Source organism: Rutidosis leptorrhynchoides, chromosome 1 (assembly GCF_046630445.1).
Source record: "Rutidosis leptorrhynchoides isolate AG116_Rl617_1_P2 chromosome 1, CSIRO_AGI_Rlap_v1, whole genome shotgun sequence".
In the NCBI taxonomy this organism is placed as follows: domain Eukaryota; kingdom Viridiplantae; phylum Streptophyta; class Magnoliopsida; order Asterales; family Asteraceae; genus Rutidosis; species Rutidosis leptorrhynchoides.
Genome location: NC_092333.1, coordinates 714,611,735 through 714,627,803, shown reverse-complemented (window position 1 = coordinate 714,627,803; position 16,069 = coordinate 714,611,735).

The following is a 16,069-nucleotide window of genomic DNA, read 5'->3' as shown; positions in this document are numbered from 1 at the left end:
ACGTGTTCGTGCTCTAAACCAAAAAATCAAATCAAATCTTATCTCACGAATCTGTGAAGCTCAACTGGAAGCTATCAAACCGACACTTATCGAAGGAGAAGGACCTATTGGTTTTGAGAACCAACTTCAAGTGAAAGCTAATGGTACACGGTATTTTGGCAACAGAATTTGGGTTCCTCGTTTCGGTAATCTCCGTGAACTAGTCTTGGATGAAGCTCATAAGACTAGATATTCTATTCATCCCGGTTCCAGTAAGATGTATCACGATGTGAAGCAATTCTACTGGTGGCCTAATATGAAAGCCGACATTGCTACTTATGTTAGTAAGTGTCTTACTTGTTTGAAGGTCAAGGACGAGCATCAAAAGCCTTCTGGTCTGTTGACACAACATGATATTCCGTAGTGGAAGTGGGAATGTATCACTATGGACTTTGTTACTAAGTTACCAAAGACTGCAAACGGTAACAATACAATATGGGTCGTAGTTGATCGTCTTACTAAATCTGCACATTTCATACCAATCAAGGAAAACGACAAGATGGAGAGATTAGCACAGCTTTATATTAAAGAAATCGTCTCACGTCATGGTGTTCCTATCTCAATTATTTCTGATCGCGATAGTCGATTCGTTTCTAGATTCTGGAAAACTTTACAATCTGCTCTTGGAACTCAACTCGACATGAGTAGTGCTTATCATCCCCAAACTGATGGTCAAAGTGAAAGAACTATTCAAACCATTGAAGATATGCTCTGTGCTTGTGCAATCAATTTCGGCAAAGGTTGGGATAGACACCTACCTTTGATTGAATTTTCCTACAATAACATTTATCACTCTAGCATTAAAGCTGCACCTTTTGAAGCTTTATATAGACGGAAGTGTAGATCCCCTCTGTGTTGGGATGAACTTGAGGACAGACATTTAACTGGACCTGAAATTATCCACGAAACTACTGAAAAGATCGTTCAGATTAAGCAACGTTTAGAAACTGCCCGTAGCCGACAAAAGAGCTATGCCGATAAGAAACGAAAAGACATCGAATACCAAGTTGGAGATAAAGTCATGTTGAAAGTATCCCCTTGGAAAGGTGTTGTTCGCTTTGGTAAGCGAAGTAAACTCAGTCCACGATATGTAGGACCTTTCACAATCACTGAAAGAGTCGTTCCTGTGGCATATCGATTAGAACTACCAACTGAACTCAGTCAAGTACATGATGTGTTTCATGTCTCAAATCTTAAATGGTGTCTTGCTGATGACACACTCGTTATTCCTCTGGATGATGTTCGCATTAATGAGCAAATGCACTTCGTTGAAGAACCTATAGAAATCATGGAAGGAGAAGTCAAACAAACGCGTAAAAGCAACATACCTATTGTAAAAGTCCGGTGGAATTCGTGTAGAGGCCCCGAATATACCTGGGAACGCAAAGACCACATGAAACGGAAATATCCCCATCTCTTCTCAACAGCTGATGCAAAAGAGAAAACTACCTAAAAACTTCGGGACGAAGTTTTCAATAACGGGGATGTACTATAACGACTCTCATTTTTCCACACTACATTTCTCATATTTCCATTCAATACTTTTCCTTATTAAATGCCCAATAAAATAGTTAAACTTAATAAGTAAACTTTAATCGATAAAGGTTAGGCATTAAGAATTATAAAATACGATAATTAACTTTGTACATTAATTGATAAGTTAATAAAAATAATAAGTTAATAAACTTTTGTGAGTAAATAAATAACTAAAAAGACTTGTGTAATTAAAATGAATAAACTTGAATAATTAAGGGTTATTAAGCTAAATTAAAGTACAAGGACTTAAGTGAAAATATTAAAACCCTTGCTCATAAAACCCTAGCCAATTTGGAAGGGTAAAATTACCCATATACCCCTCAAATTTTTGGCCCAAATCACCAATCCTAACCCTTTTTCCAAGCTAACTTGTTCCCTAAGTAATTCCTTATAAAACCCTAATTCTAGAATGCTCCTATCCTCCCTATAAATAGACCCCTAGGCTAAACCATTCCATGTACCAAATCATAATTACATCCCTCACTCAAAAATCTCTCTCTCCCTCTCTAGATTTCGACCAAAACCAAAATCCATCACCATCCCATCGAAATCCTTAGGGTTTCCAAGTAATCTTCAAGTGTTCTTCGCGTTCTTCGTGTTCTTCAAGAATCTTCAAAGTGTTCTTCAAGATATTCAAGGCTTTGATCTTCCATCTTCATCAAGTTCTTCTTTTCTTTGTTAGTCTTCTTGAATCTTCAAAGGTATAAACATAAAACCCTAATCTATTTTCTTAAATCTTTGATCTTTGTTTTAATCTATACTCACATAAAATCATAAACACATAAACATAAGAACAAACCTAGATCTATACATGTAAAAAAAAATATAAATATACACATGTGTGTGTATGTGTCGACTAGAAAAAAAAGAAGAAGGAAGCTTTGATTTTTAAAACCCTAGATACACTTAGGAAACTTGTTTGTGTTTATGAAAGGAAACAAAATAAACTTATATATACATACATATAAATCGACATATATATATATATATACTTGTAAAAATTAAATTTTTGTATACATATATATATATATATACACGATTACATATACATATACATACTAAAACCCTAAACCCTAATTTAAACTATACTACTTTAATCAAACCCTAGTTTCATTAAAAATCTAATTAATTATTAAACCCTAATTCATTAAACCTAACCTTAAGAAATTAATACCACTTTAATTATTAAACCCTAATCATTACTACATTAAATAAAACCCTAATTTACTAAACCCTAATTTATGAAACCCTAGGACACAAATTACTAAACCCTAGTTAATTAAATACCACTTTAAATAACTAACTCTAATTAATGAAACCCTAATACTACTATTAACATATATACACTATTACTATTACTAGCACCTATAACCTACTACTTATATTATAACACTTAAGAACGTTTTGGGATATGTATTAGAGATGTATAGATCTTTGAACTTTCTTGACAAATGGTTCTACGAGACTCTAGGCAGGGGGTTTGGACTTCCGATTTAAAGGGTCCTATGGCTCAAGCCCCTAGATCTCAAATGGCCATTCGAAGGGAAAGGGGTGATTGGAAGCTGATCTAATACGACAAGTATCCTAAAATGGAAAACACTCTTTAAGTAGAAACTTTCTAAGTATAGAAACTTACTAGGGACAGAAATTTAGTGAAACAAACTATACATAAACATGTACTTAAACTCAAACATGGGCAAAACACTTAACTACTCTTAAATGTCAATAGGTTGACTTTCCTGCTCACTCGTTCAACTCTCTATTCCGAGGAATAACTCTCTCTCTACTTAGTAAGGTGAATTCATAGCCCCTCTTTACTGCTAGCAAATTTACTTACTTTTGGGGTGAGACCCATGCTGTTTTTACTTTTTACACTTTAGACACAAGTACCAAACTACTTAAACTATGCTATACCCGGCTATGTCTGACTAAGTCCCTACAGTGATATTTTTAAGTGCTGCGGCATGCTTATTTATTGGGGGTAGGCCTATCGGGAGTAACGTCCCCGATACATTTGACTAAGTCTTTGTATTACTTGATAATAAAATTTAACCGACAAGGAGAACTAACTTGTCATGGGGCAAACAACGTTTAGTCTAAATATCACGCATTGGCATAAACTTTCGATCTTGAGAGATCAACTTTACAAACTAAATCTTGTGGTCTAAAACAACGGTCAAACTTTTGTTAAACCTATGAACTTCACTCAACCTTTTTGGTTGACACTTTAGCATGTTTTGTCTCAGGTACTGTTTGATTCAAGCTTACCTATCTACTGCTTATGTGATTCTACTTGGACATAGGATCAAGAGATTATCGCATATTTTACTTTTGCATTTGAACAATTATTTATTTCCGTTGTAACGACATTTCATTTTTCCGCTGCGTACTCATTCAAGTTAATTTAATCATTTAGTTTGTTCTCATTTATATAATATGTTGGTATATTTTGATATTAAGTCACATTTCACCCAGGCTCTTACTGGGGGTGTGATATGTACTCCGGCTTAATCACCCGCATAAAATGCTGAATCTTATCTTTCTCAGTTGGTACCCACTGTCGAACGAACCTTAGCTTCAATGTAAAATCTCTGAAAACCTCATCAATCGTCATGTTTTCGGTCATTTTCATACTCAGAAACTCAGTGTTCAATCTTTCCATCTCATACTCAGAACAATACTGCTCACGAACATTAGCAGCGAACTGTTCCCAAGTTATCTGAATGATCTGTTCTTTGGGTAAATATGCAGTAATAGAATCTCACCACTCCATTGCTTCACCTTTGAGAAGCCTACTAGCAAACATCACCATAGATTCAGGCTCACAAAAACATGCTTCCGACGCTCTCTCTACTTCTCTTAGCCAATTAAGGGTCATTGTAGGGTTTGTGTGACCACTGTACTCAGGAGGTTTGCAGTCCATAAACTGTTTATAGGTACACTTCCTTCTTGTCTCATGGACTTGAAATGGGTACATCATTTGATTAGGAAAAGTCTGGTTAAACGGAAATGGCATTTGATAGTTTTGATAGGTATTTTGAGGAAACTGTGATTGGGAACTGCCACCGGCTTGATTATAAAGGTTTGAAGGAAAAGTTGTGTATAACGCAGTGGTATTTGGGTTCCATTGCGCCCGTTCTTGTTCCAATTCCTTAATTTTCTCCCGAGCTTCTAGTAACCGACTTTGAAGTTCTATTACTTCTTAAGAAGTTTCTTCTTCTGAAGACACATGTCCATCTTCGTCAGGGGCTCTAAAAGTACCAGTTCCTGGGACAGTAGGGACAGTAGCGGTTGCTTCATTATCTGTCATTACTGCACTACCACAACACTCACACCAAAGCTTAGTATAAATTCTGTTAGTACTAACAACTAACACATAACATGTCCTAATACTCACTTAACCCATCCCCAGCATGTTATGTTTGACATGACTCTACTAAGTTTGGGAACATGACATTTAGATCACAATGCGCATGCTGTCAAACTAAGCTCTAATACCAACTTGTGACACCGCTGATTTTTTTTAAAATACGTGGCGGAAGCATTTATTTATTAATTACAAAATAAACATTAACTATTGCTAAGACAACCAGTGTCATGTGTCATTACAAAATACATGTTTATACGGAGAAGATGTAGTCACAATCTGTTTTCAAAAGAACACAGTTTAAACTATAAAAGATCACTGATGTTAAAGCAAAGGGGTAATAAATACTATAATATTTTACTAGGAAATTACTATTAAATACGATACAATTTTACACAAGTTATTTATTTATTTATAGAGTGGATATACCTAAACCTTGCTACAACACTTATAGGCAGTGTACCTAATCGTACAGTAGTGTAGTTTTTAGTAAGTCCGGTTCGTCCACAGGGAACTAGCCAAGTTTAACGCTATATTTTTAAAACTAAATTTGTATATATAAATATAAATATATATATAAATATAAGAAGTATTATTATTATTATAAAAGGGGGTTTTTACCGTTTAATGACCGGTTTGTCAATTTTATGTCTTAAGTCGCAGTTAAAACCTAATGTAAAAAAAATAAATATAACTTAATTTAAAGCATAAAGTAAATGACAATAATTAAAGTGCGATAAATTAAAGTGCGATAAAATAAAATGACAGTAAATAAAAGTTGCGATAATTAAAAAGTAAAGGAATTATGCTTATTTAAACTTCCATAATCATGATGTTTGACGCGTTGATTTTAATTTATTACCATGGGTTAATTGTTCTTTGTCCTGGATTATTCGATATGTCTATACGGTTTTGTCCATGATAGTCCATCAGTCATAAATATAAAGTGCGAGAGTCTTCGTCAAATTATCCTTACACCTGAAGTCAAATATTTCAACTAATTGGGGATTCGAATTGTAACAAGGTCTTAATACTTTGTTTAATGAATACACCAGGTTATCGACTGCGTGTAATCCAAGGTTTCATTACTTTGTTAACAATTACACCAATTACCCTTGAATGTAATCCACCCCTGTTTCAACTAGTCCATTAACTATTAATCCAGTTCCGTGTCCGGTAAAATGAACAATTATTGGTATTTATAGATATCCCGCCCACCGTACCCGATTAAGCGTAAGTGGTTATTTATAGATACGTCAAATTATAACCTTTATATTAAATTAACGAGGTATCGTTAAGTTAATATAAAACCCATTAATAGCCCATAGTCTAATTTCCACAAGTGTCGTTCTTTTATCCAAACCCCAATTATGGTACAAAGCCCAATTACCCAATTTTAATATTTAGCCTAACATCACGATTACTTCGGCATTAAATAAGCATAATAATAACTTAGCTACGAGACATTAATTTAAAAAGGTTGAACATAACTTACAATGATTAATAATAACGTAGCGTTACACGGACAGAATTTTGACTTACACACTTACAACATTCGCTAACATACCCTTATTATTAAAATTAAATTAAAATTAAAATTATAAATTATAAATATAAATATATATATATTGAGAGATAGAGTAAGGAAAAGAAAAAGATGTGTTTTTTCGTGCAGAATTCGATGGCTTTTATAGGCCCACATTTTACTGTGCAGCTCCGCGAGTGCGGAGCTTTTGTTCTTCTTAACTCCGCGAGTGCGGAGGTCTTAAATACAGCTCACATTATGATCCAAAACGTGTGCGGCTTTTAATTAATATATATAATAATATATATAATTAATTATATATTATATTATATTCTTGTGCACAGTTGACTTGAAATTTTTGGTCCGTTGCGTCGCGCGTTGAGAGTTGACTTTGGTCCCGGTTCCGGATTTTCGAACGTCCTTGCGTATAATTTAATATCTTGTACTTTGCGTTTTGTGGCTCGTACTCTTGTAATTTTTAGACGTTCCTCATCAATAATTTGAACCTCTTTGATTGTACTTTGTACTTTTTAGCTTTTTGGTCGTTTGCGTCTTCAATTCGTCGAATCTGCCTTTTGTCTTCACCTTTTATTATTTAAACGAATATCACTTGTAAATAGGACAATTGCAACTAAAAGCTTGTCTTTCTTGAGGGATAACACTATGAAATATATGTTCGTTTTTAGCATTATCAATCACATCAGAGTTAATCCGGTCAAACATAACATCATCATGCCCGTCTTCTCCCAAAAAGCACAATCTACAAAAGTTATTGATGTGCGTAGAGGTGTATACAAAATAGTTATATTTTTGCTACGAAAAACTATTAAATACGATACAATTTTACACAAGTTATTTATTTATTTATAGAGTGGATATACCTAAACCTTGCTACAACACTTATAGGCAGTGTACCTAATCGTACAGTAGTGTAGTTTTTAGTAAGTCCGGTTCGTTCCACATGGAGACTTAGCCAAGTTTAACGCTATATAAAAAATACAAATATATATATAAGTAGTATTATTATAATAAAAGGGGTTTTTACCGTTTAATGACCGGTTTGTCGATTTTAAAACTTAAGTCGCAGTTAAAACCTAATGTAAAATATTAAAAATAAATATAACTTAATTTAAAGCGTAAAGTAAATAATGATAATGGAATTGCGATAAATAAAATGACAATAAATAAAGTGCGATAATTAGAAAGTACGATAATTAAAAGTGTAATTAAATACAATGACAGTAAATAAAAGTGCGATAATTAAAAGTGCAATTAAATATGAAATATATAAATTATGCTTATTTAAACTTCCGTAATCATGATGTTCGACGTGTTGTTTTTAGTTTAGTACCATGGGTTAATTATCCTTTATCCTGGATTATTCGATATGTCTATACGGATTTGTCCATAATAGTCCATCAGTCATAATCATAAAGTGTGAGAGTCTTCGTCAAATTATTCTTATTCCCGAAGTCAAATATTCCAACTAATTGGGGATTCGAATTGTAACGAGGTCTTAATACTTTGTTTAATGAATACACCAGGTTATCGACTGCATGTAATCCAAGGTTTTACTACTTTGTTAACAATTACACCAATTACCCTTGAATGTAATCCACCCCTGTTTCAACAAGTCTATTGACTATTAATCCATCCCCGTGTCCGGTTAAATGAACAATTATTGGTATTTATAGATATCCCGCCCACCGTACCCAGTCAAGCGTATGTGGTTATATATAAATACGTCAAATTATAAGTCTATATATTAAATCAACGAGGTATCATTTAGTTAATATAAAGCCCATTAATAGCCCATAGTCTAATTTCCACAAGTGTCGTTCTTTTATCCAAACCCCAATTATGGTTCAAAGCTCAATTACCTAATTTTAATATTTAGCCCAACATCACGATTACTTCGGCATTAAATAAGCATAATAATAACTTAGCTACGAGACATTAATTTAAAAAGGTTGAACATAACTTACAATGATTAAAAATAGCGTAGCGTTACACGGACAGAATTTCGACTTACACCCTTACAACATTCGCTAACATACCCTTATTATTAGAATTTAAAATTAAAATTAAAATTAAAATATTATATATATATATATATATATATATATATATATATATATATATATATATATATACGTTGAGTGAGAGATAGATGGAAAGATGGTGTAAAAATTCGTCCAAAACTCGCGAACTTTATAGGACCTGACCTGTCACTGTTCACCATGCGATCGCATGGAGTTATACCCTCCAGGCCATGCGATCGCATGGCCCCTTTTTCCAGCTCACAAGAGTTTGTTTACATTCTGCCGACGGTTTATATAAATATATATAATATATAAATAATTTTAAGAATTATTTAAATATTATATTATATTTATGTGCATAGTTGACTTGTAATTTTTAGTCCGTTGCGTCGAGCGTTGAGAGTTGACTTTGGTCCAGGTTCCGAATTTTCGAACGTCCTTGCGTACATTTTAATATCTTGTATTTTGCGTTTTGCGACTTGCACTCTTGTAATTTTGAGACATTTCTCACCAATAATTTGAACCACTTTGATTGTACTTTGTACTTTTGAGCTTTTTGGTCGTTTGCGTCTTCAATTCGTCGAATCTTTCTTTTGTCTTCACCTTTTATTATTTAAACGAATATCACTTGTAAATAGAACAATTGCAACTAAAAGCTTGCCTTTCTTGAGGGATAATGCTATGAAATATATGTTCGTTTTTAGCATTATCAAATATTCCCACACTTGAGCGTTGCTTGTCCTCAAGCAATATAGTCTTGAAATAAAAATACTAGAATCACTTCTTTATTCTTCACACTTTGTACATCAGTGATTTCTATATAGCGGTATGAACAATGGTAGTAACGATGTGGTTTACAGTCCCACATGACTATGAAAATTTAGATCCTTAAGGAAATTGGATCTTTATAAAAATATTTGATCTTTTGAAAATTAAATCTAGTTTTTACCCTTGATAAGTTTTCCGGAATAACCCTTCACCGGTGTTGCAAAATGTTTTTGTGGGTTTGGTGGGTTTCAGATTTGAAAATTTTAGCTCAAAACTTATGGTTTTGTGTCACCCACTTGCTAACCTTATATTGGGAAAGCAACACGTCTAGTATACTTGCTCCGTATATTACCTTTCGATAAACTACCGTCCGGTTGTAAAGGAAAGCGTTGAACAAGCAACTGTTAAGGCAATGTCCCCTGACATGCTTTTAATTATGGTCTATAACGTGTCGGATGCAATTACTATCCTTTGTAGGAGCAATAGTAAAGCTCACCCTATAGTTTTTCGATCTGGCACAAGGTCCTGTCTTCGACCATGCTATGCAACCACCGTTCTTACGGTTGACACCCGATTTGGTTCAAGTGACCTAATGAATTCCAGGTGAATTCCTAGGATTTTACGTTCAATGGTAATGAACGCATTAAAAATAGGGTTTTCAGAAAACAAATCGGTTTGTAATTTTTATCAAAATATTTTCTCGTTCAAGCTCGAGTTTAGATATCATCGAATTCCATGAGTTTGTAATTCTCAATCTTTAAAGTCAATCTCAAGGATTGAGTAATATCAGTCTTAAAAGCTGATTTTTGATCTTTAAGGAGATTATCCTTTTCTGAGGGTCTGATTCATTAGTCTTATCAAGTTAATTTGCACGGCGCCCTCCCCATTTTACGAGACAGATCCTCTCATGGTTAGGATAAGTCTGACCACTTGGCGATCCTGTTTGATGATAAGGTCCGTGGATTTCCAGTTGATTTTCGAGAAAACTTTTCAAGGTTTTTCGTAGACTCTACAACTGGTCTGGACGACAACTTCCTGACCTAAATCAAGAAGCGCGTTTCTTTTTCGGAAGACTTTACTTCCTTTTAATGATGGAATTAATTCATCGTGTAGATCCATCTTTCTTTCAAATATATTATAGTAAATCGGGTAAAACTGATTAGTTTAGTCCAAAGCAAAAGTATCTTCAATTATTTGTTACAGAAATATGTGATATATGTTCAAAATAACTTGGTAAATTTTTCCCACACTTGACTTTTATTTTCCTTTCTTTGCCTTTTTATTGTCCTCTATTCCATTTTAAATGAATTCTAACATTTTGGGTTGTTTCTCAATTTATGTCCTTTCCGAGGTAACAATAATTTCGGTGTTAATACCTAGTTTCATCGCTCATAAATATGTATAAACATGATTTTGAGTTCATTTAATTGAAAATTTTGAAAATTTTTACTAGAATTGGGTAGTCAGTATATAAGACTAGGGCTGTTCTTTATTATCAGAGAGCACTAGATTTTAATACAACTAATGCGTTACTAGTATTTTTAATGGTAACCAAGTGTTTAAATTTAAAATTTTAAAAATCCTAAAGAATTTAACCCCTTCCCACACTTAAGATCTTGCAATGCCCTCATTTGCAAGAAATCAGTAACAATTTAAATTATTGAGGGTGATTAGCGTAGAAAAATGATTAAATTTTACCAAAGTTTCCAAACATATTGGCGTTTGTTTGTTGAATGATAAATGGTGCACATCATTTGTTCATTCCGTCTTGTTGTTACATCACATTTGTTTTTTGTTTTGTCGTCAAAATCAGTAGCTTTTGCTGAACTTAATGCCAGTCTTTGAAAATGCGCTATTTTACCCTGTTGTGTACAATTGACAATATACATACATATAAATAATAACATGAATGGTAATTTGAAATGGGACTTAAAATCCCACTTTCAAATCAAATATGAAATATTAGTACAAAATAATAAAAATTTTAAACAATACATTAATGTATCACAATATCATATGTTTAAACATAAATAAATAAAAATAATAAAAAGATAAAAATCATAAAAATCACCAACGGAACTATATCAATCTGGATAGGGGTTCCAGTTCATGTCGTCGTCTGGGTTCCATGGTTGGTGATAGATGTACTGGTAGGCCTGGTTAGGGTCGTAGAGAGTATATGGTGGTCTCATCTCGGGCTGGTGTGGAGGATAGTAAGCGGGTCGGGTCGGTACGTAGTGATCCTGAGGTGACAGCCGGCTCATGATCTGACGCTGATGATAGTCCCATCTTTCATGCTGTCGTTGCCTGGAATGCTCGTAATCATTCCGGGCTTGCCACTGCTCCATCCGACTAAATCTCTCCGCGTTTGTCATATCTACCTCATCTACACGCTGTAGACGTCAGTCATAGCCTCCCTAATGACATCCCTAATATCATCCGCTTCCTCTATTTCCTCATTTGATCCTCTCTCTACCTGTGGATGACGACCTTCATAGGGTACTGCCTGGTTGTGTCTGCTCTTTAATACCTTAACACCCTTATAGACCTTCAATCCTAAAGGCTCAACCTGTTCCCTACATTCCAAAAGTGGACCCCCTTGGTCCCTATCTACACCCAAATACTCTCCAATGAGAATAACAAAAATACCTCCTCCTATTATTCCCCCTTCCTGTATTCTTTCCACCATCTTAGACAAATAAAAACCAACACAGTAAGGGATATTAACAAAGCCTCTTGGGTCTCGAATACACTTTAGGTAAAATAAATCATGTAAGGTCATTTTCTCCTTATTGTGACCTTTATGTGTAATCGAGTTAGCCAAAAATCTATGAATTATACGAAGCTCGGCTTTGTTAATATGTAAGTAGGAGTGTTTTCCTCCCAACGTGAAAACATTATAATCTGACATACGCCTCCAGACGGCGTTCGCGTCAAAAGTCCTATCTACCCTTTCACCACGATAAATCAAATTCATACAATCGGGTAGTAGTAATTCACTAGGAGTATATATCTGCAAAGCCCTGGCCATGTCCAGCATGGACATCCTGTACATCCTACGGCCAAGTATAAATCTAAGAAAACTTCTATCATCTAATCTATCTACATCTGCATTTAACGCTATAGTACTCATAAGCTCAATACACAATTTCTTATATACAGGTCTAGAATGGTGAATAAACGTTCCCAATCGTGAAAAGAAGAGCTGCCATACCTTTGGATCAAATGCTGTCTAACTGAGTTAGCAAGTTGTACCCTTTCCAAAGGCTCCCAATCGATTACCCTTGGCACTTCTACATTTTTCGATATCAGTTTGAATTTGTTACTTTGATATGTTGGGTAATCTCTCCAGCTTCAATCGAATCTCAGATTAGGATGCAACGTGTGTTCAGGAATCGTTGGGTATTCTACTGGTGGATGCATCAGAAATACTATGAAGGCATCAACAAATTGTAGCGGATCATAATAAGGTACGTGTTGATCAGGTTATTGTTGTGGTTCCTATTGTTGTTCCGGTTCAGGTTCATATTGCATTTCTGGTTCAGGTTCCTGTTGTGGTTGTCTAGATGATGATGATGCACCTCGAGTTTCAATATTAGTAAATCTCTGCAAAACACATTAAACACAAAATTTATGCATCCAAATATGCATTAGTGTTAGCAAAATAACAAATTAACACAATTACAATAACATGTTTAATCAAAATTAAACTTATACGCATTTTCACAATTTTAACAATTCTACACTTTTTCTAATAAGCATATATGAAAATGTTTACAAAGTTCATAAGCATTTAACTCAAATAACATGTTAAAACAACCATTACTAGCAATTAAACAAGTTTCAAATGGCATTTATATCAATTTAATCAAGTTCATGAATTTTATACCTAAAAAGTCCACTTTAATTCTCAAAAATCATGTTTAGGATCAAAGTTTGAATCATTTAGCTACCTAAACATGTTACACTACTTAATTTAGTAATAATTCATGACAAAAATCGGCCATAACCCGTTTATATCAAAAAGCCCCAAATTGCTCAAGAACACAAACCCTATATTCCTAAAAAATTTTGAAGTTTTTGGCTTCAAATCATGTTAAATAGCATCAATCTAGGTTATACATGCATAAAATACTAACAATTTAACTCTAATTACACTAGAAATTAACAAAATCAAATTAGATAAATTATAGCTCAAGAACACTAAAAATCAAATTTAAAGAGGTTTAGGGGTAAAATTTTTACCTTCTTTGAAAAGCTTCTGAACAATTTCATGATTAGAGCGAGAAATTTGACGAATTATGGTGAAAAATTGCGAATTTTAGAGGTGATTTTTGGGTTATTTTCGTGTATATGTGTGTGTTGTGGTGAAGACAGACTCGTCTGTCTATTTGATCTGCCCAGATATTCTGCCTCATGCGATCGCATGAGGTTACAGGCCAAACCCCATGCGATCGCATGGGGGTCTGTATTTTTTTTTTTTTTTTTTGAAACCTTTACTAATATAACATATATATTAAAAATTAAAATTTTATTTTTAGGATGAGGGCGTTTCGGATCGTTGTCCTAGTCCGTCCCTCGATAAAATTTTAAAATTTGTCATTTTTTTAAGCGCAGTTTTAAAAGCAAAGTTTTTTGAGTTTTTTTTATTTATTATTTTATGTTTTTGGCATACTTTAATTCAATAAGATTAAAAATAATGATAATAAAAATTCTCGTCCCTCCCTTGGGTAGAGCAATTTCGGTTCAATGACCTAGTTTTCAACTCACGACGAATTTTAAAAATCATATTTTTAACTTAGCGAAATAAAGTAAATTTTTGTTTTTAAATTCACACCAAACTTAAATTTGAAATGCATAAAATTTAAAATTCATATTATTAATACAAACTTTATATTAAAAATTTTGTTTTTAAACATACAAACTTATTTTAAAAACATAAAATTTTCAAATATTTACAAACTTAAATATATTGATTTAAAAAGTTTATAATAATAATTTAATATTAATATATTAATTTAAAAACAAAGTAAAAATAAAAATTAAAAATCTTTTTGGTCTTTTATCCCACTTTAATCAATCAAATATTATCAAAAATATACGCCCATCTTTTCGGTAAAGTAATTTCGGTTATATTACCTAGTTTTACTCCTGACGAATTTCTGAAATATTTTGGGTTGATTGATTGAAGATATTTATACCTTAAGAATAAACGGTAAATTTCGCAGTGATGTAATAAATTTTGGTATGATATCAATAATTTCGGTCGCAAAACCTAATTTTATTGAGTATCAATTTAATACTTTATAGCGAACGATTTAGCTTTTATTATCAAAAGGTTAAAAGCAATAAAAATAAAAATAAAAACTGTACATACTTACCTTTGAGATAGAATTCTCAGTGACCTGCTTTACCCACTCATAAGATAGTCAGACTAATTGGTTTTCCATAGCTACATAGGCATTACCTCGAGCATTCAACAATTTTTCTTCGAAACATATGAACGGTCCTTCTCTGCATAAAGTAACGAACTCGGTATTGGAATATGTCTGATTCGTCGAGCATTTTCCTTCGTGTGACCATTTTTTGCATTTGTGACATCTTTCAAGGTGTCGTGCTCTTCTTTTCGCTGCGGATTTTGATTTTCCTTTACCAAAATGTAACTTATTGTGATCGTTCCTGAGTTCTTTTCTTACTCCGTTCAATTTGGCTCTTATTACTGATACCAGGTCACTCGGGAGTGTGTCATTATTACGTTTAGTGATCAAAGCGTGTAGCATTAGACCATGGTTCAGATCAAAGGAATTCTTCATCTCGTAAAACCTAAAAAAATAAAAATTCAGAATGAGGGGAGAAGACTAGTTCTTTAGGGTCTGCTAGGGAAAGACCATTCGGATTCCATTCTCGAGAACTATACGAAAACAGAATATCTAACTCTAACAGAAATACATATTACCCTAAAAAGATTCTCCCCACACTTAGTTAGCTGTGGTGTCGAAATTGTGATTAACTTCATTGTCAACTTCCATCGGACCATGTATGTAATGTTTAACTCTGTGACCATTAACTTTAAATTCAATCCCATTTGAATTTATTAACTCTATTGTTCCGTATGAGAAAACTCTTTTGACTATAAATGGTCCAGACCATCTTGATTTCAATTTTCCAGGAAATAGCTTGAATCGTGAATTGAAAAGAAGAACTCTGTCTCCTTCTTTAAATTCTTTTGAACTTCTGATTCTTTTATCATGCCATTTATTCGTTCTTTCTTTATAGATTAACGAATTTTCATATGCTTCAAGTCTTAATTCTTCTGATTCGTTTAGTTGACTTAATCGTAGACGTCCGGATTCATGTAAATCAAGATTACATGTCTTCAAAGCCCAAAATGCTTTGTGTTCAATTTCTACTAGAAGATGACATGCGTTTCCGTAAACGAGTTTAAAAGGTGTGGTTCCAATTGGAGTTTTGTAGGCTGTTCTAAAAGCCCAGAGTGCATCCTCCAATTTCATGGACCATTCCTTTGGATTTGATCCTACGGTTTTCTCTAGAATATGTTTTAAAGCTCGGTTGGTATTTTTAACTTGTCCACTTATTTGTGGATGATAAGCGGTTGAGATTTTATGAGTTACTCCATATCTTTTGAGAATTTTCTCAAGTTGATTGTTACAAAAATGAGTACCCCGATCACTTATTAAAGCTTTCGGTGTTCCGAACCTTGCAAAAAGACGTTTTAAAAAGTTGACTACAACTCGTGCATCGTTAGTTGGGAGAGCTTGTGCTTCCGCCCAT